Source organism: Hordeum vulgare, chromosome 3H (genome assembly GCF_904849725.1).
Source record: "Hordeum vulgare subsp. vulgare chromosome 3H, MorexV3_pseudomolecules_assembly, whole genome shotgun sequence".
NCBI classification, from domain to species: domain Eukaryota; kingdom Viridiplantae; phylum Streptophyta; class Magnoliopsida; order Poales; family Poaceae; genus Hordeum; species Hordeum vulgare.
In genome coordinates, this window is record NC_058520.1 from 569,602,238 (window position 1) to 569,628,811 (window position 26,574).

The following is a 26,574-nucleotide window of genomic DNA, read 5'->3' on the forward strand; positions in this document are numbered from 1 at the left end:
CGCAGAGCCAACTAGGCTCGGATGCCATGTTGGTGGCTCAGCGTATGCCTTGCAGACCGAACGGTCGCTTGCAGAGGAGGCGGGTTCTTCACTTGATAAAGTGAGGAGAGAGATGAAAGAAGGAAAAGAAACATGAGAAAAGGGAACATATAGGGAGGAAAGAAGAGAGAGGCGAGCTTCTCTATCTCACGCATGGTACAACAAAATGCAGTAGCTGCCGCGTTTGACGACGTCATGAAGCTATTGCTGCGATGGATCGATGCAGGCTTAAATAGTAGTCTCATTTTCATGGGCTGATGTGGATGGGCTGTGGCAGCACCTTGGTACTGCCTCCATTGTACATGCCTTTAGGGGCTGATAATGGGGGATATGGAAGTTGACCAGGAGACTATTTAGGATGGACTATAGATATGCGACCTGATTAGAGTTTATTCTTTCACAACAACAAAAATTCGTTGCTCCATTAATTCGATCAGAATTAACTTTTAGCTGCAAACCAGTCAACAGTGTTAAAATACTTATAATATTTTTTTTCTGTCACCATTGTTCGCGCACGAACACATCATCGGGAAATTCCTAGCAAATGCATCGAGCATCGGAAAAATATGAAAAATGGCACGCGCGGTGTCGTTGATGATGCATCACGCATGGAAAAAGTTTTGAAGCAGTTGGCGGAGTCGAAAAAAAAAACTACTTCGGAACCCCCCTCGGACATACCGAAACGGTGCTGGTTGCACATGGTGTACGTGACCGCATGCATGCAATTGCAAGAAACCGTGCACACATGTGGGGATGGCCAACTTAAGCCCTCACGCAAGGCTGGAACGAAATCGGACACCGAACGAACGTTGCGTCACATTCGGCCGGTGTTTTAGGGTTTTTCACCAGGAAATTCCTAACAATTGCATCGAGCGTCAGAAAAATATGAAAACTGGCACGCACGGTGTCATCGGTGATGCCAGTGTCATCGGTGATGCCAACGCGCCGAAGAAGTTCTAGAACAGTTGGCGGAGTCGGAGAAAAACTACTTCGAAACCCCCGTCGGGCAGCAGCTTCAAAGAATATTTGCCATGAACCTGGTCATCGTAGGCATCAGCTAGCTGCTTTCTTTTCTTGATGCATGCACATTCAGACCACAATCACATCACCAAAACTACTTCTGGACAACAAATATTCCATATTGTATTTCCATTCCAAGTACATATCAGATACTCAGAGCTACACCAAAAAAAAATGAATTTATTCAGAACATTCAAGGCTCTACAGAAAGGAATCAAATGTTTACAGAGGGTCGAAAATAAGTTGCAAGTGCAGCAAATGAATCAAAGCAGTTTCTTACTTTTCGGGGCAAGGAACAATCACCGTAAGCGTGCTGAACTACTTGACCAGAACTGAGCTAAATAATACTACATACGAGTGAAAACAGCACGACTAGCGAAGCAGAACCGAGCTAAATAAACAGCAGCCTATAAAAGTCTCATCGGTTCAATCACGACTCGCAAGAGCATGGCAGCAATGCGGCAGCACGCGTCCTATTAATTCTATCCGCACTCTGCCATCATTCCTTTGCGCAGATGCTTCACCTCGGCGGCGCGGCGTAGAACACGGCTGACGGCTCCCCAGCCCCACTGGACACCGTGTATCTGATCTTGCACCGGCCGGGAGCCTGCTGATTCCGACATTGTACATGTATACTACCTGAATGAAACAATCAAGGTAACATCAGACAAAGATGGAACGAATCAGAGCTTACAAAGGATTAAACACAAAACAAAAGTTAACTCCTGCATGAAAAGAAAAAAAAACTTATATACATTTGTAAGTTACACCTGAATTGGGTATAATAAGTTTCAGAGTTCACACAAGGTAGATGAAAGATTCAGAGTTTGCGTTCAGCTCTGCTTCAAATGCAGAGCTCATATTAAAATTTACAAAAAGTTCAAAAATCCCCTAGAATCTGCAGGTGCAGAACCATGCAAACTAAATAGTTGAATCATGCCAACTTTGGACCCAAGTTCAAATTTCAGAATCTGCTGTGGACTATGATGATGGCTTCTCAAAATTGTCGCAGATTCCCAGAACAATAGCTCCTCAACCTAACAAACAAACAGAATTTTAGGCAATTTCTAGAGGAATATTATCTTTCAGTGATTTGCTACCTTTCAAGCTCTCGTAACCAAATATTAGCCCACAACAAAACAAGCATTTAGCTAATACACTGAAATAAAGTTTCCACTCCTTCACTGATTCTGAGCATTACTGAGACTTAGTTTGACCTCATAATATTTATCCATGTTTGGAAACAAAGAAAGTAAAAAATGCCAGATTATGTGTTGCAGTCTCCCTTAACACAGGTGCAGAATCCCTGACAAGTTTCTGCACAATAGATCTCAAAATTTAACTAAGTTTGTGCGCAATAGTGTTAACGTACCATACGCTTGTACATGTATCATGTAATATTGTTGTATCTAGTCCTAGTCTTCAGGATCCCAACCGCCTCTCCACGATGGCCTGCGTGCCTATCCACTCGGGAGACCAGGCGAGGGGGTCGGCTCTATATGTACCTGTAACAGCCATGCATAATACATATCGGCAGTTCTATCCTCCCTCTCTCGTTTAGCTTGGTATCAGACGCTATGGCGTTCGAAGACATCTTCGGCGACCTCCCACCCCCGGTTGTCAACTCCACCTCTCCATCCTCTCCGCCGGTGACCTCTCCTCCTCTACCGCCCCCTGCTACTGCTTCCTCTCACACCTCTGAGATCATCACCGAGCTGCAACCTCCCCCACCACCCCCTGCTGCAACTCCCCTCAGCATCCACAACGACCACATCTCCAACCATGTCAAGTTCAAACTTGATCCAGCCGAGAACAACTACACCAAGTGGCGCATGTTCTTCAACCTCGTCCTCCTCCAGTACCGTGTCCAGGACCACGTCACGCGCCCGCCGCCTCCCAACCCCGATGCCGACTCGCTGGCCGTCGACCAGCGGCTCATGCTCTGGATCTACTTCACCCTCTCCGACAACCTGCTCGAGCTCATCATGGGTGGCGCCGTCGACGCGTACACCGCCTGGACTCGCATCAAGGACTACTTCCTGGCCAACCAAGGTGCTCGCTACCTCCATGTGACAGCCCGAGACCGACGTTCCAGAAGCTTCCCCTTTTCTTTCCGTTTTCGTCGTGTGGGTATTTTCAGTTGCCGCATCATCATCGCATCATGCGCATCATATGCATTGCATCGGCATCTCCGTTGCCGCCAGTTTTCAAAACTTGCATTCGTTAGTAGTCGCCGGTTCTCGTCGTTGTCCGATCCGAGCTCGAACGCACACGCACGCGCCCGCGGCATCGTCGAAACCCTGTTTTTAAAGCGCGTTTAAAACTCTCTCTGATCGAGGTGAAACATGGCACGCGGTCGCGATTAGATGTAGCTAGGCCGCCTGTCGAATTTCGTCGTGATCGGAGACCGACTGGTACCCGAACGGTCGACCGTAGCGGCACCGTCTTCGGTTATTCGTCGGACGTCTGTCGGTGTTTTTAAATTCGTGCCGCGTCGCCCGTTCTCCCTCTCGTCTCCGGATACCCCTCTACATGGTCACGTACCCGTTCCCGCGTTCGGAATCGTCCGAATCCGACCCCGCGGTTGGATCCGGAGCGCGATTCCGGTTAACCGAGCCCCCTTTTTTCCTTATAAATACCCCCTCCTCCTTAATTTATGGACAACCCCTCTTCCCTGCCTCGTTTTCCGCGCCCCACCTACCAAACCGTAACCCTAGCCGCAGCAGCCTCTCCCCACCAGCGCCGCCGGCCCGCCCGAGCCCGCGCGCGGCCCGCCGAGGCCCATCCGGCCGCCGCCCGGGCTGCAGCCGCCGCCGCCCACGTTCTTCCTGCCCGAGCCGCGCCTCCCCCATGGCTCCCTCTCCCGCGCCGCCGCGCCGGCCAGCAGCCGCCGCCGGCCCTTGCCCTGCCAGCCCCGCCGCCTTGCCCTCCGGCCGCCGCTCGCCGGAGAGCCGAGGGGTCGCCTCCCCGAGCCGCCGTCGCCCTCGAACCCCATGGCTGCCGAGGTGTGTTGCAGCGAGGTCTCCGGTGCGCCGTCGCCCGTCGGCCTTCCGCAACCGCCGGCCGCCGCCCTGCCCAGATCCGGTGGTCGAGGACTGGATCCGGCCATCCCTTGCGTCGGCAGCCACCGGGGCTCGACGGAGTCGCCGCCGCCATCGCCCTGAAGTGCTCGGGTCGAGCGAACCGAGCTCCAGTCCAAGGGAGCCGTCGCCTTGCCCGAGCCGCTGCGCTGCGCCGCGCCTGGGCCGCCTTGCCGCTCCTGGGCCGGCCTCCCGTCGCTCCAGCCGGACCCCGAGGCCCAGCAACGGCAGCCCCCTTCAGCCGGCCCCGCGCCTCCCCGTGGGCCGCCTCCCTGCCCGCTCGCTGGCCCAGTCGGCCACCGACTCCGGTCGGCCCGAACCAATCGCCCCAGGCCGGCCCGAGCTGGCCCAAGGTGAGCTATTCCCCGCCTTTTTATTATTTTGCTATTTATCGCTGCCTTTTTGGCCCATTTAGGTTTTTAGGATTTAATTAATTCCAGAATCTAGACGTATATTTAAACGTCCGTAGTTTAATATCCGTAAGTCCGTTCGCGATGTATCGTATATCGTTTTGGTGTAGAATTTCACGTAGAATCTGATTTTGAAACTTGCATATTTGTTTAACGCTGTTTAGAGTGCCTAATGCCTCGTTTTACGTGCTGTTTAACTAGGATCCATTCCGTAGTTAATTTCCGTGCGTATCCGGATTGCCCGTATGCCATAGAGTTAATGTCCATGTTTTAGGGACCATATTTCTACGTATTTTAGAGCGGTCACTCGTATTTTTTTTCCGTGTAGGGTTTTGCCGGTAGTTTATTTTCCCGTTTAGAGGTATTGTCTCGCATTATCGTGTAGCGTTATTTTGGGTTGCAAACCCCACATATTATATATGTTTCCGGGGTAGAAAAATCCCATGGATTTTTCTGTGCAATTAGTTTTAGCTTTTGAGGAAGTTAGTTCGCGAGATATTTTGTCGTGAAGCCCTTTTGTTTAATCCGTAGGTTTTATTCCGGGCCTCGTTTGAGTTAGTTGTCAACTAGTGATTTGATCTTGGATGTTTTGTTTAGCCTCTAGTATTTTTAGTTGCAAGAGAAGTGCATGTTTAGGTGTTGTTTGACTGCCCTTAAGTTGCTTGAATAGTGCTGTTTCAGAGGAGCTGAAATATTTCTAAGTCTGGGTTCTGATATTATTTTGTTGCTGTTTTGTTTCGCTTCTAGCTTGTGATCTGTAGCTCTTTTGGGGTTGGTCCAATGGAATTAGTTGTACCCCTTATGTTTCTCTAGCATGCTGTTAAGTTTCATGCCATTTGGAGACCTGTAGCTATAGGTTTTGCTGCTGTCAATATTGCCTCAGGCTGAAAACTGCACTTTCATGAGGTGTAATTTTCACTAAGTCCGAAATAGTGTGTGGGATGCCATTTTGTGTCTTCTTTTCCTAGTGCTCCTTGCTGCCACGCTAGTTGTTGTTAGATGTTTGTAGTAGTGCGTTTTGCCCTCTTCCGTGCCATGCCTTGCTTGATCTCATCGGAGTTGTGTAGCCGTAGTTGTGGGGCGTAGAAGTTGCTATGTGGCTGATTTTGGCAGATTGTAGTGTTTTCTTGTTTTGCTCGTAGTTTTTGAACCGTAGCTCCGATTTGATCGTGTCCTACACGAGACTTGCTTAGAATCTCGTGTAGTTTCATTTTCTCTTGCTGTTTGAATGTGTTGAAGTGCTCGTAGCCGCCGTTGCACACATTTTGCATTCATGCCATCATATCTTGCGGTGCTTGTAACTTTTGATCCGTAGCTCCGTTGGAGATGTTCTTTACGTGTAGGTTGCTTGCCTTGACGCGTAGAATCACGTGAACCTATTTGTTTTGCTGTTTAACAACCAATTAAATGCATTAGTTCAGATCTGGACAGAATTGTAAATTAACACGTGGGGTCATTTCGGAGGTGCTATATGTCATTTCCGACCTCACTTAAAATGCCTAGATAAGTAGTTTAATATCCGCTTCACCTCTTGCATGTTTGACAACATTAATATTGCCGTGTAGATAACCGGGAGCGAACTAAATAATTACCGTGGAGTTTCGTCAATATGCAACTCGTGCATATTGAACTTCACTTAATGTGTAGTGTTTGTTTGTTGTGAATTGTCATGCCGTGACTTGCATGTATTCAGTAGCTCATGCATCATATGTGTTGTGCATCGTGTGGTGAATTTCGTGTGTTGATATTTGTGTTTCCGGTTTGCTTCGTCTCGATAGAGCTCCGCACGCTTGCCGGATTGTGAGGACCCGTTCGACTACGTCGGTTCGTCTGCTTCACGGAGGCATTCTTCTTCCAAGCGGGATCTCAGGCAAGATGATCATTTCCCCAGATACCATTACTATCATTGCCATGCTAGTTTTATCGCTTCTATCGATGATGTCTCGTTGCCTACCACATGTTAAATGTCAGCCTCTCAACAATGCCATGAAACCTTCAACCTGTTCGACCTAGCAAACCACTGATTGGCTATGTTACTGCTTGCTTAACCCTGTTGTTAGCGTTGCTAGTTGCAGGTGCAGTCGCTTCCATGAGAAAGCATGGGTTCATTGTTATATCACCATATTAAATGCTATCTAATTTAATGCACATATATACTTGGTAAAAGGTGGAAGGCTCGGCCTTTCTAGCCTGGTGTTTTGTTCCACCTTTGCCCCCTTAGTTTCGGCTACCGGTGTTATGTTCCATAAATGAGCGCTCCTAACACGATCGGGGTTGTTATGGGGACCCCCTTGATAATTCGTTTTTGATTAAGACTGGTCTGGCAAGGCCCAACTTTGGTACTACATTTGCCTAAACACCTAATAAAATTGCATAGGGACTTTCCGGACCCCGAGGATAATTTAATCAACCCCGGGCCAGTGCTCCTCATGAGTATTGATCCAAATTGGCAGACTACGGGGCCACCGCGGGGCAACCCGAGGTTTGGTACTCCTAGTGTGACCCATCCGTCGTGTCCTGAGAACGAGGTACGCGACTCCTATCGGGATCGTCGACACGTCGGGCGGCCTTGCTGGATTAGTTTTACCTTTGACGAGATATCTTGTGCATCGGGACTCCGGTGATGCTTTGGGTAATCTCAGAGTTGAGGTTTTCCACTAGGGATTCCGACGAGATCGCGAGCTTCGTGATTGAGGATTTCTATGCGGCTTGTGGTAATTTGTGATGGACTAGTTGGAGCACCCCTGCAGGGTTAAATCTTTCGGAAAGCCGTGCCCGCGGTTATGTGGCAACGTGGAAGCTTTGTTTAACACTGGTTCTAGATAACTTGAAGTTAACTTAATTAAAACTTGCCAACTGTGTGCGTAACCGTGATTGTCTCTTTCGTGAGTTCCTTCTCCGATCGAGGACACGGTGGGGTTATGTCTGACGTAGGTAGGTGTTCAGGATCATTCTTTTGATCATCTGTAGTGACGTCCGTTATGCGTAGATCTCCCCCCTCTTATTTCTTATACTCGTAAGTTAGCCACCAAATATATGCTTAGTCGCTGCTGCAACCTCACCACTTAACCATACCTCACCCATTAAGCTTTGCTAGTCTTGATACCTTTGGAAATGAGATTGCTGAGTCCCCTGTGGCTCACAGAATACTACAACCCCAGTTGCAGGTACAGGTAAAGGTTACTTGACGCGAGCGCGTTGATTGTTCATTTGGAGTTGCTTCTTCTTCTTCTTCTTCTTCTTCTTCATCGATCTAGGATGGGTTCCAGGCCGGCAGCCTGGGATAGCAAGGATGGACGTCGTTCTTCTTTTGTCGTTTGTTTTCGTCCGTAGTCGGACCCTGCTCTCACTCTTGATGTTATGTAATGTACAGATGTGACTCTGATGTAGATTGTGGCGAGTGTAAGCCAACTCTTTATATATCTCTTCCTTTCAGTACATGTACTTGTAACGATATCCATTCTTGCGACACGACGAGATGCGCTTCTATCCCTGACGAGGCCCTCGTGCTAAATTGAGGATAGGGTCGCATCTTGGGCGTGACACTCCACCTCACTCGGCAGTACCGGAACCTGAAGCAAGGCGACCTCTCCGTGTCCGACTACGCCCGCCGTCTGAAGACCCTTGCGGACGGCCTTGCTGACACAGGTAACCCGGTGTCTGACCATGACCTCACCATGCAACTTCTTCATGGTCTGGACAACCGGTTCGACACGATCCGCACCATCTTGGGGGATCAGTCACCGCTGCCGCCCTTCGACGTCGCTCGCTCCCGTCTCGACCTCGCCGAGTACACCATCAACCTCCGTGCGGCAGAGGCCAGCTCCTCCGCCCTCACCATCTCCGGCGGCTCCGGCTCGGCGTCCGATCGCGGAGATTGCGGCGACCGCGGTGACCGCGGCGATCGTGGCACTGGCGACCGTGGCTCTGGCGGCTGTGGCACTAGCGGCCGTGGCAACGGCGGAGGCGATCGTGGCCGCGGTCGTGGTCGCCAAGGTGGTCGCGGCCGTGGCCGTCCTGACTCCGGTGGCCGCGGGTCCTCCTCCACACCACCCACACCATGGACGGGGTACTTTGCCCCGTATGGCATGGCCCTGCCCGCCCCACGCCCTGGCTGGATTCCTCCTAACGTCGTCGGCGTCCTCGGACCACGCCCCGGCGTCCACTCCCAGGCGTATCCCCTGATGCTCTCTGGCCCATCTACATCAACTGCACCTCCGGCTCCTCCGTCGCCCTACCAGTTCCCTGCGCCATCATGGGACCATGCTGCCCTCCTTCATTAGGCCTATAGCCAGCACGGGCTCCCTCCTCACAGCAGCGACTGGATCCTCGACTCCGACGCATCCACGCACGTCACCGGTAATCCTGGCACCCTCTCCTCGTTTCGTCCTTTCCCGAAGCATTTTTCTCCTAGTATCATTGTTGGCAATGGTGATCGCCTTCCCATCATCGGAACGGGTTCCACTACTCTTCCTCCCACCAACCTTTCTCTCAAAGACATGGCTGTTTGCCCGGGCATTGTCCAAGACCTTATTTCTGTTCGCAAGTTATCTACTGACAATAAGGTTTCTGTTAATCTTAACCCTCATGGTTTCTTTGTGAAGGACCTCCACACCAGGACTCCGCTCATGACGTCCAGTAGTCCCGGCCCGCTGTACCCCTTCTACGGCACCTCCTCCTCATTCGGCAAGCTGGCTGCCTTCACCACCACCGACGACTTGTGGCATCAACGGCTTGGCCATCCGGGCAAAGCCTCCTTAGATTTCCTTTCTCGCACTTTCTTACCCGATTGTAATAATGTTGCTCGCTCCCCCTGTACCTCTTGCCAATTAGGGCGTCAACCTCGCTTATCCTTTTCCTCCCTCAATAATTGTACCACTGCGCCGTTTCAACTTATTCATTGTGATCTTTGGACATCGCCCATTATTAGCTTCTCTGGGTTTAAATATTATCTCATTGTTCTTGATGACTTTTCTCACTACTCGTGGTCGTTTCCCCTCCGCAACAAAGACGACACATCCCCCACTCTCCAACACTTCTTCACTTACATCTACACCCAATTTCACACACTCATACAATGCATGCAATGTGACAATGGCGGCGAATTCATCAACACCTCCCTATGCACCTTTTTTTTCCACCCACGGCATCACCTACCGTCTCTCGTGCCCCCATACCTCCCCCCAAAATGGCAAAGCCGAACGCATGCTCCGTACAACCAATGACGTCCTCCGCACGCTACTTCTCCATGCCCACTTACCACCGCCCTTTTGGGTCGAGGCTCTCCACACCGCCACGCACTTACTCAACCGCCGTCCATCCATCACCACCCAACCCCACACACCCTACTATCTTCTCACCGGCGTTCAACCCCGATACGATCACCTTCGCGTTTTCGGTTGTCTCTGTTTCCCCAACTTATATGCCACCACACCACACAAATTAGCTCCTCGCTCCACCCGTTTTGTGTTCCTCGGTTACCCTCTTGAACACAAGGGGTATCGGTGTTTCGATCTCCAAACTCGCAAAGTCATTGTGTCTCGGCATGTTGTTTTTGATGAAACAACCTTTCCATACACGCCCCCCACACAACCAGTCACACACCCACCAACCGCACCGGATCCCGTGCCTGGCCGCCACCTGCGCGCAATCGCCCCCGGGATTCCCTCCACACCTACCTCGGACAGCAGCGCCTGTACCCCCGCTTTCCCGCCAAGCGCTCCACCTACCTCGGATCGCAGCGCACGTACCCCCGCTTTCCCACCCAGCGCTCCACCAACCCGCGCTCCGCACGCGTTTCCAGATCGCCCCACCACCCCTACTGCCTCGTCCGCTCCAACCGCTGCCCCACACCCGTCGCCCCACGACTCGCCCGCTACGACATCTCCTGGACTTGTCGCCTCTGACGCCTCCTTCCCGCTCGGATCGCCCGCCGGGCCCTCCACTGATTCCCACACCGCCTCGGCTCCCAGCCCCACCACATCTACCTCGCAGCCTGTGCCACCGGCTCCCTCCCCACCACGTCGCTCTGTCGTTCCTGTCCCCCCTCCTGTAAATTCGCATCGCATGACCACCCGGGCCAAACGAGGCTTTGTACAGCCACGCAAACTTTTTTCCCTCACCGCAACCACCACGTCTCCTATTTCTCCCATCCCTTCCTCATATAAATCTGCCCTCCAGGATCACCATTGGCACGATGCTATGCTAGATGAATTTCATGCTTTGCTTAAGAACAAAACTTGGAGATTGGTTCCTCGACCTGCAGGTGTCAACGTGGTCACCGGAAAGTGGATTTTCCGTCACAAGTTCAACCCCGACGGCACCCTTGCTCGGTACAAAGCCCGCTGGGTACTTCGTGGCTTCACGCAACAGGAGGGCATCGACTACACGGAAACATTTAGCCCGGTTGTTAAACCAGCTACGGTGCGTGTTGTCCTTAGCCTCGCCACCGCCCAATCTTGGCCAATCCATCAACTGGACGTCAAGAACGCATTCCTAGACGGTGATCTCGGTGAGACGGTATATTGCACTCAACCTTCTGGCTTCGTCGACCCCTCCCACCCTCATCACGTATGTCTCCTCCACAAATCCCTCTACGAACTCAAACAGGCTCCTCGCACGTGGTTCTTGTGTTTCCAGTCATACATTGTCTCCTTAGGCTTTGTGGCGTCCAAATGTGATACCTCTCTCTTTACATATCATCATGGCAATTCGGTTGCATATCTTCTCCTCTATGTCGACGATATCATTCTCACTGCCAACACAACATCCACCCTACATTCCATCATCACCTCCCTTCAAACCGAATTTGCCATGTCTGATCTCGGCGACATTCACCATTTCCTTGGTGTCAACGTCACACGCAACACCTCTGGCTTGTTCCTCTCTCAACAACAGTATGTCCTTGAGATTTTGGATCGCGCCAACATGTTAAACTGTAACCCCATATCCACCCCTGTAGACACCAAATCCAAACTCTCTGCATCTGATGGCACCCCTCTCTCCAACCCAACCTTGTACCGGAGCATCGCCGGGGCGCTTCAGTACCTCACCCTCACTCGGCCTGACATTGCATACGCTGTACAGCAAGCCTGCCTATTCATGCATGCACCCCTGCTCCTCCCATTACCAGCTCGTCAAGCGGATCTTGCGTTATCTCAAACGCACGGCCCACTTCGGGTTACAGTTCTATCGCTCTTCCTCTCACGAGCTCATCGCCTACTCCGACGCTGATTGGGCCGGCTGTCCCGACACTCGGAAATCTACATCAGGTTTTTGTGTCTTTCTCGGCTCAAACTTGATCTCCTGGTCGTCTAAACGACAACATACTATTTCACGCTCTAGTGCCGAGGCGGAGTACCGCGGTGTTGCCAACTGCGTCGCCGAGACCACCTGGCTTCGTCAACTCCTTCACGAGCTTCGTCGCCCCGCCACTCGCGCCACCGTTGTCTACTGCGACAACATCAGCGCGACATACCTCTCCACCAACCCCGTCCAACATCAACGCACCAAGCATGTCGAAATTGACCTGCACTTTGTTCGTGATCGTGTGGCTCTAGGCGAAGCCCGCGTTTTGCACGTGCCTACAAGTTCCCAGTTTGCAGATGTGTTCACCAAAGGACTACCAACAGCCGTGTTTGAGGACTTCCGGTCTAGTCTGAACATCCATCCTGGAGGAGTTCCGACTACGGAGGGTGTTAACGTACCATACACTTGTACATGTACCATGCAATATTGTTGTATCTAGTCCTAGTCTTCAGGATCCCAACCGCCTCTCCACGATGGCCTGCGTGCCTATCCACTCGGGAGACCAGGCGAGGGGGTCGGCTCTATATGTACCTGTAACAGCCATGCATAATACATATCGGCGGTTCTATCCTCCCTCTCTCGTTTAGCTAATAGATCTCTGACAAGTTTCTGCACAAGTTTCTGCGCAGAACCTACGATCCTCATATTGATGATTTATCTAAACACCAAGTAATTTAATTTAACTAAGATCTCAAAATGAAAATGGCCAAAAGACTTGTCCCAAAATTTGGAATACCTGTTCCCAACACTGTGACAGTACTTCAGAGCAAAGAGATCCAGAAAGAAGAAGAGCTAATAGAGCAAATAGATACAGATTGAGCCGGGGGTTGAGGGAACGGGGAGGAGGAAGGCAGGAGTGGTGGGGGTTGAGGGAACGGGGAGGAGGAAGGCAGGAGTCGACGGGCGCGAGCAGGTTGTCGATGGAGCGAGGCGCTGCTGGGGGCGATGGGGCAGCGGAGGCTTCGGCGCGCCGCAACGGAGGGCTTGCAGTTCCTGGCGGCAGGAGCGAGACCAGGGTGGCGGACTTGCCTGGATCGGGGCCGCCACGGGATTGCTTGATCGGAACGGCGCACCGAGCAGCCGTCTAAGAGCAGGAAGGACGGCGACGGCGGCGGCTATTCGACGGGACGGGCGACCAAAGTGCGATGAGGAACCGAACGGAACAAGCATTTGGTTACTCATTTACCATTGTACCCTTTTTATTAAAAAAATCTTTAAATTATTTTTTCAGATCTAACGGTCAGAAAAATAAAAAACGGAGTTACACAAAATTACGATTCATAACTCGCCAATCACCGTAAAAGAGCTCGATAGAAATTGATATCCACATATATAAAAAACGCATCAACATCCTCTGAATATCCTAGTATAGTAGTTCCCGCGTCACTGACAATCTGAGGCGGGAGCACAAGAATACTATGCATTTCAATGATCTTCCATTGCATCCATCTGGCGACACCATGACCATTGATATTCCTCTGCCAAAATTTGAAAGTGTGGATAAGATAATACGGCGAAGCCAGCAATGCCATCCTTAACTTGGATGATCTGACTATGGAAGAAATGACTTTTTAACCGGTGGCCCGCTGAGCACGGCTAGGCTTTGCTCTACGAGATCAAACTTAAGCATGCCATTCCTCGTAGTCATCAGTATAATGCATTACCAATAAGTAACCCAGGTCTATGAGCATTAAAAAGCCAACATGGAGCAGCTGTTGAGATGAGGCTGCCCCATGCATTGGTATGTGAAGAGTAGACACATGCGAGCAGTGGCAGAGCCAGAAAAGAAATGGAGGATGTGCATACCTTTTTTTCCTATCTAATCCAAGTGACATACAACAGTTGACAAAAAATACGATACATATCAAGTCAGACAACATTATAGTTCTTAAATATTTCAAATTTGCAACGTTGCAAATACAAATAGTCTTACATTAAAGATACAAATAGTTGGCATGTAGAAACTACAACACTAAGTAACTCTACGACGTTCCTTTGCCATGAAAGCTTCAACTATGTCTTTCTCGCTTACTTTCAAGAACACATCCCGCTCAATAAATATGACTAAGCAATTGTTCATGAGATCATCACTCATAATATTTCTCAACTTATTTTTCACTAGATTCATTGCTGGAAATACTCTTTCAACACTCGTCGTGGCCACAGGTAAGATCAATACCAATTTGATAAGCATGTAGACCAAATCATAGAGAACATGTTTGTTTGTACCAACAAGCATAACAGAGAATTCACCAATATTACGCACAGATCTGAACCTATCATCTTGTCTCATATCATCAATAAAAGTATCAAGTTGGAATTCAAGCCTTAGCAAATCTATGCTTGATATATGTCCTCGGGGTAGAATTCAGCAAGTTTCATTACCTTGAGTGCATCATAAGAAGCAAATGAATTGGCAGGTTCAAAGCAGACATGCAAATAAGCAACTCCATATTAACCTCATCAAACCTATTGTCAAGCTCTTCATGCTCTGCTCTGCAATTATATCAAAATTAATACATCATTGCCAGCACAATAGCATCAACCAAATCAGTTCTACACCTCGACTGGGCAATTTACTAAGCAGTAAGGCATCAATTTTTGGGGGAGGCTTGGAATTTCACCTTGCTGATTTGTTCAACCGGAGGGCTGGCGCCTACACTCTGGTGATCATTGGCTTGAAGTCATCCGGCGATGAGGACTGGAAACCGCAACAGGGGAGACGGCCACTGGCGCCTGACAGGAGTGATGGCGGCTGAGCGGAGCGAGCGGCGAGCGGCGAGAGGAGGGGAGCACCGACCAGCGAGAGGAGGGGAGCAGCGACCAGCAAGAAGAAGGGAGCAGTGGGAGCAACACGAGGAGGAGACCAGTAGAGGGGAGAGGGGAGAGGAGCGGCGAGAGTCGCCGGAGACGTGGCGGCTGGGGCGGGACCGCGGGAGCCGAGAGGCAGAGACGAGACGAGGCAGAGACGAGAACCCTAGATGGGTACTGTCGGCTGGGCTTAGATAGTTTTTGGGCCAAATTAGTACTACATGCTAAAAAAATCCCAAATTCTTGATGGGCCACGGCCCACCATGCCTATACGCTGCATCCGTCGGTGAATGCCACGATTATGTAAATTTCAAGCTTCTCCAATAGAATAACTACTAGACCTTTGCTAGTTAGGGCTAGCCGACATGACATATCCATTGAAATATCTAGCAACACCAACATAATGGCTATTTGCATCAACGTAAGGGGCTGATGATACATGTTACCTCGTAGATTGCAGCCACTTGATGACGCTCTCCTTGTAGCAAGAACAGACTAGAGACCGTTCGAAGCTTTGTTCCCCAGTGAAGTCGCCCAAAAGTGTGTTCGCATACGAACACGTCACCATGTACCCTCGATGCTGGGGGTGATGCACCGCAGCTCGTGTCAAAAAAGACCCGTGTGGAAGCGCGGTATGCAAGCAGTCCGTCGGATGCTTTTGAGGAACCGAAACCCCACACGTCCGGGAGGGACCCTGTCACGGCGTGCGACAACTGTGGGCTGCCCTAGGTCGACTTGATCGCCCCTAGGGCCTCGTGGATCGCTGCCCTCCAAACGAAGAACGAGAAAGAAGATACAAAAGACAGGGATAAAAATAGATGAACACGAAAAAGTGGTAGATTGATTTGTTCGATCGTGTGTTCTTCAGTCGGGCATCAACTTCCCGTACAAAAAAGGACTCCAAATCCCGTTCAAATCATTCCAAAATTAACCGAACTCATATTTATGTAAGTCTAAGGCTATGTTTGGTTGGACTTTTACACCCAACTTCTGAATTTTAGAAGCTATAAGCTAACCAAAGGGATAAAAAGAGAAGGAGATTCTTTAGAAGTTACAATTTCTCTGTAGTGTATTTTTCAAAGCTAGTAAACCCCAACTTCAGAGATGAACTTCTAGCTGTCCCCTCAGATTTTCAAAGTATTTACCCATCTTTGCCACTCGTGAGTGGAAAACCTTTCAATCTATTCCCGAGCGCAGGTCAAACCAAGACGCACCAGAGGCGCCTCTCGCTCGATCCAATCAACCACCGGCTGGCTAGGGTTCCTAGCGCCGCCCCCAGCCGCTGGCGTCTTCGCCTGCCTAGCTGCCGGCGTCGGGCTTGTCCCCTCCGCCTCCCAACCGCGTCTACCTCCTGCATCACCAGAGCAGGAAGGGTCGTCCAGCCGGCCCGCCGCGACCTCCTCCCATCGGCGACTCCTCCAGCCGCCTCGCCACGGCCTCCTCTCTCCATTCTGCAAGGTAGTTGCTCCCCTTTCCTCCCTCCCCCTTCGTCTCTCCCTCCTCCCTCTCTGTCCAGCTGGTGGAGCATTGTCGCCTGGCCGTCCGCCGGCGCCGGAGCATCGGCCCTCCTTCACCCCCACGATAGTGCCTCCTCCCTCCTTCATCTGTCCCCCTCTCTCTCTTCCAGAATGAGCCCGATCTGGGCATCCCCTGTTTTGTTAATTATTGGATGAGTAGGTTATGTAATATAGCTATTTTGTGAGTAGGACGATGGTTATTTGATAGTATTGCTGCATATTACTTGTCATATTGGTTAGTAGTGTTGAACAATGTGTGTGTTTTTGGTTAATATTGGTGCATTTAGCTATGAGCATGAAAAGATTAGAGAAGAACGTTTTTTTGCCTCATCTCAAAGGCGTTATTGGTGCCATAGATGGATCACATGTGACAGGGACAGTGCCAATAGATGACACGGTTAACCATAGATGTCGGCACGGTTTTACACCACAGAATGTGCTTGTAATATGTGACTTCGACATGAGGTTTGCCTTTGTGGTTTCGGGTTGGCCGGGCTCTGCACATAACATCAAAACCTATGTCATCATTCATTATATTATTATGTGAGACACACACTGGGTGATTTGTTTTTTGTTTTTAGGGAAATACTATCTTGTGGACTTTGGATATGCAAACCGAATAGGCTATCTTGCTCCTTTTAAGAGGAGTACATACCATCTACCAGAATTTCGACTTCGTCGTCGCCGTCCACCTCAAGAAAAGTATGAGGTGTTCAACTTTTCACATTCCTCCCTTCACAATGTCGTTGAGCGTGCTTTTGGGTTGCTCAAGCAGAAATGGCGCATATTGAAAGGGGTCCCAAGTTTCTCACCTCGTACGCAAAAGCATATCATCATTTGCTTGCATGGCATTGCCAACTTCATTGGTGATAGCAAGTTGAGTGACAACTTTTTGATAAATGTGATGCCGATGATGAGTATGTACCTTCAGTGCTACGCCAGGAAGTAACACCAACACAAGCGGATCCCGTTGAAGAGGACGAGAATGAGGAGACCATGGATACTATTCGTAGTAGGATAGCGGATGCTTGTCTTGCGATAGCAACATAGGTTAGCTATCTTTGATGGAGGTTATCATCATGTGAGCCACATGTATATTCTATGGTGCATGTCTTTTATAATATTATTATGGGACCAATATCTATTTATATGTAAAATGCAGCATGAAAGTATAATCATTGAATCGTATATGTTAGTTGTGAATCATCTCAATTGTCATAACTTTTCTTTGCAAAACGGTCGTTCAATTGCCTACCAATGTAAACATCACCATTTTACGATCAAGTTGCACATAAAAAAATGACTCATTGTCCAGGGTCATTACAGACAATTCGCAGTCAAATCTACAGTTTTACAGTTGTTTCAGCCAAACAGCTTCCAGCTTTTCCACAACTGAAAGTTCACAACAGTTTTTTCACAGCTCACAACTCACGACAGCTTTTACAGAATCTGCAGCTCAACCAAACAAGCCTAAGACAGCAGTTTAGTTTTTGGGTCTTACATGCCGGAAATGATCTCGGGTGAAGATGAGGCCAAAAGCAAATTTAGACGTTTCGACGAGGCGAACAACTTTTGTGTTGACCATTTTTCGATTCGAGACCGTATTGTAGGCCGAAACGCTCTTGCAAAACAAGCAATCGGGGTGCTACCTATCATACATGTGTGTGATTGGGCGCGCCACTTTTTGGCTCATGGTAGGGCCGCGCTTCGATGGCTCTAACTTTTACATATGCTCTCGGATTGAGATGATTTTTATATCAAAATCGATCATTTCAACGAGACAAAGATAACCCGTGTAGAATATTTTCTCATATGAGGTCGGCTTGGGGGCTTAATCGGCCGAACAGTATTCTGAATATGAAATCTCAGTACTTTGAGCATAATTTTGGCCTTCGAGATGAGACTAGACAGCGGTGGCCCAAACTTCAAAGATGTTAATATCAAAAGTATGAAACTTTTTCATGTAGAAAACTTCTTCATTTGAAGCCATCTTAATAATATTTTCTCCCGTGTCAAAATATGATGTCAACAGAACCGTTTTATTGAACGGTGGTAATCTACTCATAAATAACAGGAACTCCAGATTCTTCAAAACGTGGAGTTGGGTTTCCCTTGCTTCACGAAATTGCACTACCGGCCATCTCAGCTTGGTAAATTTAACTTCAAGAAGTTAAAACGTTCGGGTTGCCTCCTTTTTGATAATTTGTGAAGTTAGGAGCTGGAGATATCCAGAACATGCCCTTAGTGGATATTTGCAACATCACTACCATTTTTGTTTCTCTGTTTGAAGAGATAATATTTTGACTTGAAATTTAAATTTGAATTGAGTTTGATTTTTATTAAGTGGCAATTTGGCTTAGTAAAACGCGATGACATGTCATCATTAGTGTGAGATCATTGTAGCTTAACATTTGGGGTGTTACACTAGATCAGGGGGCTACTGACGGTGTCCTGGATTAGTGGGTGTTCATCACATCAGTCTGCCATTCATGGGTCGGACCGAGGACCTACCGACAATTGAAGAATGGGGCATGTAATCATGACCCCACGCATGCTCAAGATGAAATCCTTCCAAGACTTGGCGCATACTCCAAGACATATTTGAATGGACGGTATGTTTATTCGTATATGTAGGTAAACACACATGATAACTATCCCCGGATAACTAAAGTGTAATCCTGCGGGTAACTATAGTTAATCAAAACAAAAAGAGTTGACATGCTTTCACAACTACATTTGTCATCCTAGGTGACTAAGGCCTTGTTTGGATCCACTCAGATTATATAATCCAGTTTTTATAATCTGTTCTATCTCCAAACAGGACAGATTATGGTGTAGATTATAAAAACTAGATGGGCAGATTATCAAAAACTCACAATCTACTCTACCCGAGCTAAAATCAGATTATTAATTGCTAGTGACCCATTATCCTTGTAAAGTTGAAGATAATTACATTCGTGCCACCCCCACCCTCTTCCTTTAAAAAAACCAAAGGGCAGAAAGGTCATTACGCAATGTAAAACTTGGATTACAGTTTATATAATCTGGTCTCCAAACATGTTCACCTAGATTATTTTTATAAACCATATTATATAATCTATCTTCATAATTTAGATTATCATAATCTATTGTCATGGCGTAAAGTTGCCATCCCTAAGGTAACAAAAGCGTCATCCCGCGGATAACTAATGTAGCTGCCTTAGGACGTGTGGTCAGATTTTTTTCATGACACATGCGCCAAATGGGTGAGTACTATTTGTTGGGTATGTGGCACAAAATAGTTACGTCCACACGTGTGGACAATTCTAACATTCACCCACACACGACTCGTATAGCCTACCTCCTACATACGCCACACATGATATACGAATGGATGTCTAATATGTCACACGTGTGATAGATATCGAGACCCTTTTTAAAAAATTCAACAACACCAACAATGCAGTAAAGCATATCCGACTCTTCTTGTGGCCCGTTGATTTTGGCAGAAATCAAAGGTACGTGTTGTGGATCCAATTAGACTTGAATGCGTGGGTGAAATTGATTTGCCATTATGCGCATAACAAAAAGAAAATGATTTTCCACGCAAGCCTTGAACCCGTCCACGTGGCGGCAAACCGGACCCACCAAATCGTACGCGAGAAGGTACGGAGCCCGGTCTCCGGATCGGCTGCACCTGCACGGGAGAAGCTTGTTCGGGGCACGGGGCACGTACTGTCTCCACCACCAAATTGTTTTGAGCACGAGAGAAGAAGAAGAAGAAAGGAAAGGCCCGATCTAGCAATTAATCGCCAAGGATTCGGGCCCGATCAGATCTGCAAAAGGATTTACCATATCGCACAGCCAGCCCCTCCAAGCTTAATTAGTGATGACACATTGTTTAGTGCAAATTATCGCGGGATTGACGATCCAAACCTGGATTTGGATTCGCCACTCTGCATTTTTTTGCTCCAACTAAAACTGAATTACGCCGAGCAATTAATCACGCGGAGACTAGCCGGTCGAGTCCGCCACGTCCCGTGCAAACAGGCTGCTCGGTGGGCCTCGATCCCCGCCCTATATATATCCCGATCCGGCAAGCCGGCCGGTCGGCTACAGTAATTCCGGCCCCTAGGTTTCTGCAGCCACCGGAGCAGCCATGCCGCGCGGCAAGACGCCAACGGGCCTCATCGAGAACGAGCGGAAGCGGGGCCTCTCCTTCAAGAACAGGAGGAGGGGGCTGCTGGACAAGGCGGACCAGCTGGCCGTGCTCTGCGGGGTGCCCGTCGCGGTCATCTGCGCCGACCCCAGGGGCGGCGCCCCGACGGTGGCGGAGTCGGAGGAGGGCGTCCTCGCCAGGTACCGCGCGCTCCCGGGCGTGCGCCGCGTGGGCCACGCGCACCGCGGCTACCTCGAGGGCCTGCTGGTCAAGGAGCGCACCAAGCTGGCCAGGGTGCGCCACGGCGGGCCCGACGCTCTCGCGGCGCCGCACGCCGAGCTGGGCCGGATGACGCTGGACGAGCTGAGCGAGCTGCTCGGGGCCGTCGACGCGGCGCTGGCGGCCGCCGCGGACAGGCGGAGGGCGCTCGGGCTGCCGCCCACGGGCGATACCGGCGCGGTCGTCGAGACTGCGCGCGTGGACTCCGGCCCGTGGACGACTGCCGGTGGAAGCTCCTCGAGCGACGACGGCGGCGGCTACGCGATGCAGCAGCAGCAGCAGGGGCCAGGCCCAGGCGACGCCGACCTCCTCGAACTGGCCATGTGGCACGGCGGCGGCATGACGATGATGCAGCCCGATCACTGCAGCTACGACGCCATGAACATGATGCAGGCCGCGTACAACAACCCCAGCAGCCACCACGACGCCCACCTCGACCAGGCGATGATGGTGGTGCCACGTGACTACTACCACGACGCCATGAACACGATGCAGCTGCAGCAGCCTGCGTCGTACAACCAGCAACGCGACGTCATCGGCACGGGCACCGGCGCGCACGGCATGGGCGGCTACCAGCTGCTGCCGATGCCGGGCAACGGCGGCAACCACCACGGCCACGGCGGCTTCTTCCCGCGCTACGACGGCGGCAACGGCAGAGGCTACGCGAGCGCCATGCCCGATCTGACCATGTGGTGCCCCGCCGAGCCTTGCAACGCCATGCCAGCCGGGTACCCCAGTCCGTCGTTCACCGGCAACAACAGCAACTTCCCCGGCGCACCGCCCGAGTTCCCCGCCATGCGTGGTGCCGGCGTAAGCGGCACGAACTGGTACGCCGACGGCAACGAGACGCAGGGCTCGTCCAACGGGTTCCATTGCTCCGGCGGCTCAAGCCTGGAGGACCTGCTGTTCGGGGACGACAGCGACGATTAGCCCTCGATGGGTACTCCAAACCCTTCACTTCCACATAGTACACGTCTATTCTAGTCTATATATATATATACTACCCTAGAATCAGTGTCGGATGAGCAGCATTGTGATCAGTCCGGCAATCTTGGATGGTGGACGGCCGCCGGAACGATCCGATGCTCGCCGCCCCGCCGCCCGCAGTTCCCGAGCAATTTTCCCGGCCGACCAGCGAGGGGACATTGAGCTGGCTATTAGGGAGAAGGTCGTTTGTGTCGTCAGCCAGCAGCTCAGCTTGGAGAAGATCCAGCAATTTTGTACACCTCAGTACTGCTTGATGACCCTGCCGGAAAAGATTCGGCAATACTGTAGTGGTAGTAGGATGATCCAGCAATTTTGCTAGCCTGGAAAAGATCCGGCAATTTTCAGGTATGCTTCCAAAGTTCCAAAAAATGGACTCTGGCAATTTGTACCCCCGCCTGGAGATATCCTGGCAATTTTGTATAAAATATAACATAGTACAAATACAGTCATATTGTTAGTCAGCTCTTTATAAATTTATATATGTTCCTTATATTTGTTTGAAAAATCGAGTCCGTTTCAATGGATATGTAGTGCATGTGCATCAGAACGACAAGTTAATCTAAAAAGATTATAGCTGGATTATAAGAGACTGAGATAATCCCTGCTTTTCAAGCAAGAAAGCATGCACGGGCAAACATCCTTTGGACGAGCAAATGTCCCGTACATTATTTGTACAACTTAAAATGAACAACTGAAAAGAATAAACGTGTAACTGGTCACGTTACAATATTGCACATGATGCTTGTACACGACTATCCCTCCCACGCATTGCAAATCGAAAGCAAGCTGCCAGAATTTATCCATGGAAAATAATTGAAACAATCAATGCAACCTGTAGCATCTCTGAAACCATTCATAACTTATGTGCCTCTCAAGACCTAAACCACGATGGTACTGAAGAAGAGGAAGCACAAGACATTCACACAAGCAATGATCTGGATCACAGGACGACGTTTCAAAGACTTTAATGGCTCGGATTGCATCCTCTCCGTTTCACCCACACCATTGTAGCAGTAACTGTGCTTTTACCGTTTAAATTACTATTGAGGGTTTTTTACCTTGCGTGAGCTTGGCATGGATAAAGCCAAGGCCGATGGCCTCAAGTAAGGCATCTTCGAATTCTTTCTTCTTATCCAAAAGTAGCTTACAGCCCTAGTTTCGTTCCTCTGTAAGACAAGGCCGCCGGCTCGAGAAAACTCGCTCCTGTACCGAATTACTTCAATATTTCTGCTGAATCTTCAATATGGTCAATAGATCAAGTGATTTCGGTGATTTTGGGTCCCACAAAGGTATCAGAGCTACAATCGATCTTACGGCAATGTTGGAACGACGGCAAATCGGGCAGAGGAGAGCAGGAGGTTGGGGTCTCTCGTAAAATCTCTCCCGTCCCTCCCTGTTCACGGCGGTGGTGTTTTCCGGTGGTGGCGGCCAAAATTCGGGTGCAGATCGTCCAGTCCGAGACGATTCCAGGGGGACATCCTCCTAGCGGTGAAATCTCGGTCTTTGAATCGATCTGTGCGTTAGCAATAAGTAATTATTGTTCTGTTATCACTGGTAGTCAGCTGAAGCGAATCAGACACACGGGGTATATGGCCGATACAAGAGCAAAAGCTCAAATCACAGTCTATAAGCTGGGGAAAGAAGTGGCAGATCTGAGAGCTGAACTTGTTGATCTCAAGGAATTGAAGCAGGAAGTGAATCAATTGAGGGCGGATATGGTAACCATGTCGCATGTGGAGACTAAGTTGGTCGAAATGAATGTAGAGATCCAACACACCTTGCAGCTCATTTTGTAGAACATGAACCTGAATGCCAAGAAAGTAGAAGTGGTTACTCCAATTCCTATAACTACCAAATCGATTGTTTAATGGAGAAGATCCCATTGGTTGGATGATTGCATGTGAAAAATTATTTGATATGTCTCATACTCCCTATGATCAATGGGTTAATCTAGCAACAGGACACTTACAAGGCAGGGCTTCTAATTGGTTGAAAAACATTTGTGTCCCTTGATAAATGATCACCTGGCAACAATTCTGTCACATGACAGCTGACAAATTGGCTCGCTCGGCTGTTTGGTGATCTCCTCGTCCGAGATACCAGAACAGTGCAACTCATGATGGACAACAAGTCTGCCTTGGCTCTGCCAAGAACCCCGTTTTCCATGAACGGAACAAGCACATCCGACTGAGGTACCACTTCATCCGAAGTTGTTTGGATGAAGGGAGCATCGAGACGAGCTACATCAACACCACAGACCAGCTCGTAGACCTGCTCACCAAGCCCCTTGGGAGGATCAAATTCCTCAAACTCTGCTCCAGGATCGGGATGATTCAACCCTCCCACAAGACGGCGCACAAGACTTAGGGGGGGGGGGGAATGATGGATAAGTCTCTATACTAAGGTCTTTGTGGGGCTGCAGCACATGGTCCTTTGTGGGGCTGCAGCACATAGTCCTTGTATCCTTGTGACTGTTAGGATAGCATCTTTGACAGCCAAGGAGTGGCAGTTAGACTAGCATCTTAACAGCATCTTAGCATATGCTTGGCTGGCCGGCAGCCTGTAAATATGTATCCCCAACTCCTGAGGTTGGCATGGCATTGTGTGAGAAATAAACCAACGAAAATTGTTCCAACTCTTCCAATGTCATCCACAACTATCAATACTCATGCTGAAAAACTAACAATGCCATGATCACAAGCAAGCAGGATAGCAGGAGGACATATCAAAGGTGTCTAGACAACATAACCGTTTTGAATGGTTATTACTGTCCCTTTCAAGACGCCTCCTGAAAGAGGTTAATGTTGCGCTATTAAATAAGCAAAAGATATGATGTTCTTTACAAGTACTTTGCTGCAGATTGCCATGGGAGCTATCACAAACACACAGAAGTTAAAGAGTTACTTTTTTTTTGCGGAAGTCATAGGTTTTTATTCCATAATGACAGAATTACAATCCTTAGCAACAAGATCACTTGCAAAAGGGGGAGGGTGACCCAGCCAACATGTTGTACTATCCCCACAACGAGCATAGTTTGCTAGGCAATCTGCAACTCTATTCTGCTCACGAGAAACTTTAACAGGAATAAAAACCCTATCACTTAGTAGCACCTTAATTTCTCTAATCATATGACAATAAGCTGAAAAATCTAACGATACGCCAGTAATGGCATTGATGGCCGTGACACAATCTGATTGGAGCATGATTGTGGCCTCCGAGCGCTCGGCCGCCAGCTTCACTCCTTCATGAATAGCTTGTAATTCCGCCTCCAGAGCATCATTGCAGTGAAATAGCTTACGGTAGGCTGCAAAAATTACGTCGCCCGATGGCTTCCTCAAGATCATCCCCGTACCAGCTGAACCATCAGATGTCGCATATGAACCATTCACCGACAGCGCTACCATGCCTTCTGGCGGGCGTGGCCACGGTAAGCTTGGAGCCGCTTTGCATGGGGGGCTAGACTGAATAGGAACCACAGGAGATTTCCCTTTAATAATGTCTTCCACGCTGCTTGATATCTGGGAAAAGGTATTGTGGTAACTCTGTAAGAACGCCGAAGATACATCTTGTGCTGGAGGTGTCTTCCCGTGCACAATCTCGTTACGAACATACCGGGAGCGCCATAGGACCATGATAATTCTGTTGCGCACCGATACCGGAGCTTCGTCGAGGAGATTAAAGAGCCATTCCTTGCCGGTGTAGTTGATGTGCAGTCTGTCGGGTAATGGCCAGTAGAGGCGCATTGTGTCCCACAGGGTAGCTGCATGCGGACAGGCAAGGAGAGCATGAAATGACGATTCCTGCTCCCGATCGCAGACCTGGCAAAAGCCATTCAGATCAAAATGCCGTCTCTTCTTCTCAGCATCAGTAGGGAGGGAGCCCGAAGCAACTTGCCAGGCAAAATTCTTGAGCTTTGGAGGGACCTTTGTATCCCATATTAGCTTCCAGAGTGGTCTGTCACCAGAAGGGTTTGCACTAGCTGAGCCTGGATTGAACTGATCATAGTGAATTGCCATTGCCACATGATAAGCGCTTTCATTTACACCCTTCAGGGAGGAAGGGTGCTGGACCTTGGGTATAAGAACAATGAGCGTTTCATTTACACCCTCCGGCATTACCCCCGACGAAAGGAAATCACGAACTGCCTTCACAACATCCTCTTTCAACACCCCCCAGTTCCGCTGATAGAATCTTGTTGGGAATCCATCCGGGCCTGGGGCTTTCAGTGGTCCAATCTGGAACAGCGCGTCCGATATCTCCTTCTCTGAGTAAGGTGCAAGTAGTTCCTCATTCATGACGTCTGTAACTTTAGGCACTATCTGTTGGGGAACGTCGCATGGGAAACAAAAAATTTCCTACGCGCACGAAGACCTATCATGGTGATGTCCATCTACGAGAGGGGATTTCCGATCTACGTACCCTTGTAGATCGCACAGCAGAAGCGTTAAGAAACGCGGTTGATGTAGTGGAACGTCCTCACGTCCCTCGATCCGCCCCGCGAACCGTCCCACGAACCGTCCCGCGATCCGTCCCACGATCCGCTCCAATCTAGTGCCGAACGGACGGCACCTCCGCGTTCAGCACACGTATAGCTCGACGATGATCTCGGCCTTCTTGATCCAGCAAGAGAGACGGAGAGGTAGATGAGTTCTCCGGCAGCGTGACGGCGCTCCGGAGGTTGGTGGTGATCTAATCTCAGCAGGGCTCCGCCCGAGCTCCGTAGAAACGCGATCTAGAGGAAAAACCATGGAGGTATGTGGTCGGGCTGCCGTGGCAAAAGTTATCTCAAATCAGCCCTAATACCTCAGTATATATAGGAGGGAGGGGGAGGGAAGAGGCAGCCTCAAACCCTCAAGGTTTGGCCGAAATTGGAGGTGGAGGAGTCCTACTCCAGTCCTACTTGGAGTAGGATTCCACCTTCCCACTTGGAAACTCTTTCCATCTTGTGTTTTTTCCTTCTCAAACCTTATGGGCCTTAGTGGGAA

At 49.6% G+C, this 26,574-nt stretch overlaps 1 long non-coding RNA gene across 1 annotated transcript; it reads right to left on the bottom strand.

Annotated features, from left to right (window-relative positions):
* Positions 1–1,144: 1,144 nt before the first annotated feature.
* On the bottom strand, positions 1,145–13,039 carry LOC123440673. Its single transcript, XR_006630344.1, has 2 exons — positions 12,594–13,039; positions 1,145–1,698 (listed from the first exon to the last, which is right to left on the bottom strand). It is a non-coding gene; the product is annotated as an uncharacterized LOC123440673 (long non-coding RNA).
* Between the last annotated feature and the right edge of the window lie 13,535 nt (positions 13,040–26,574).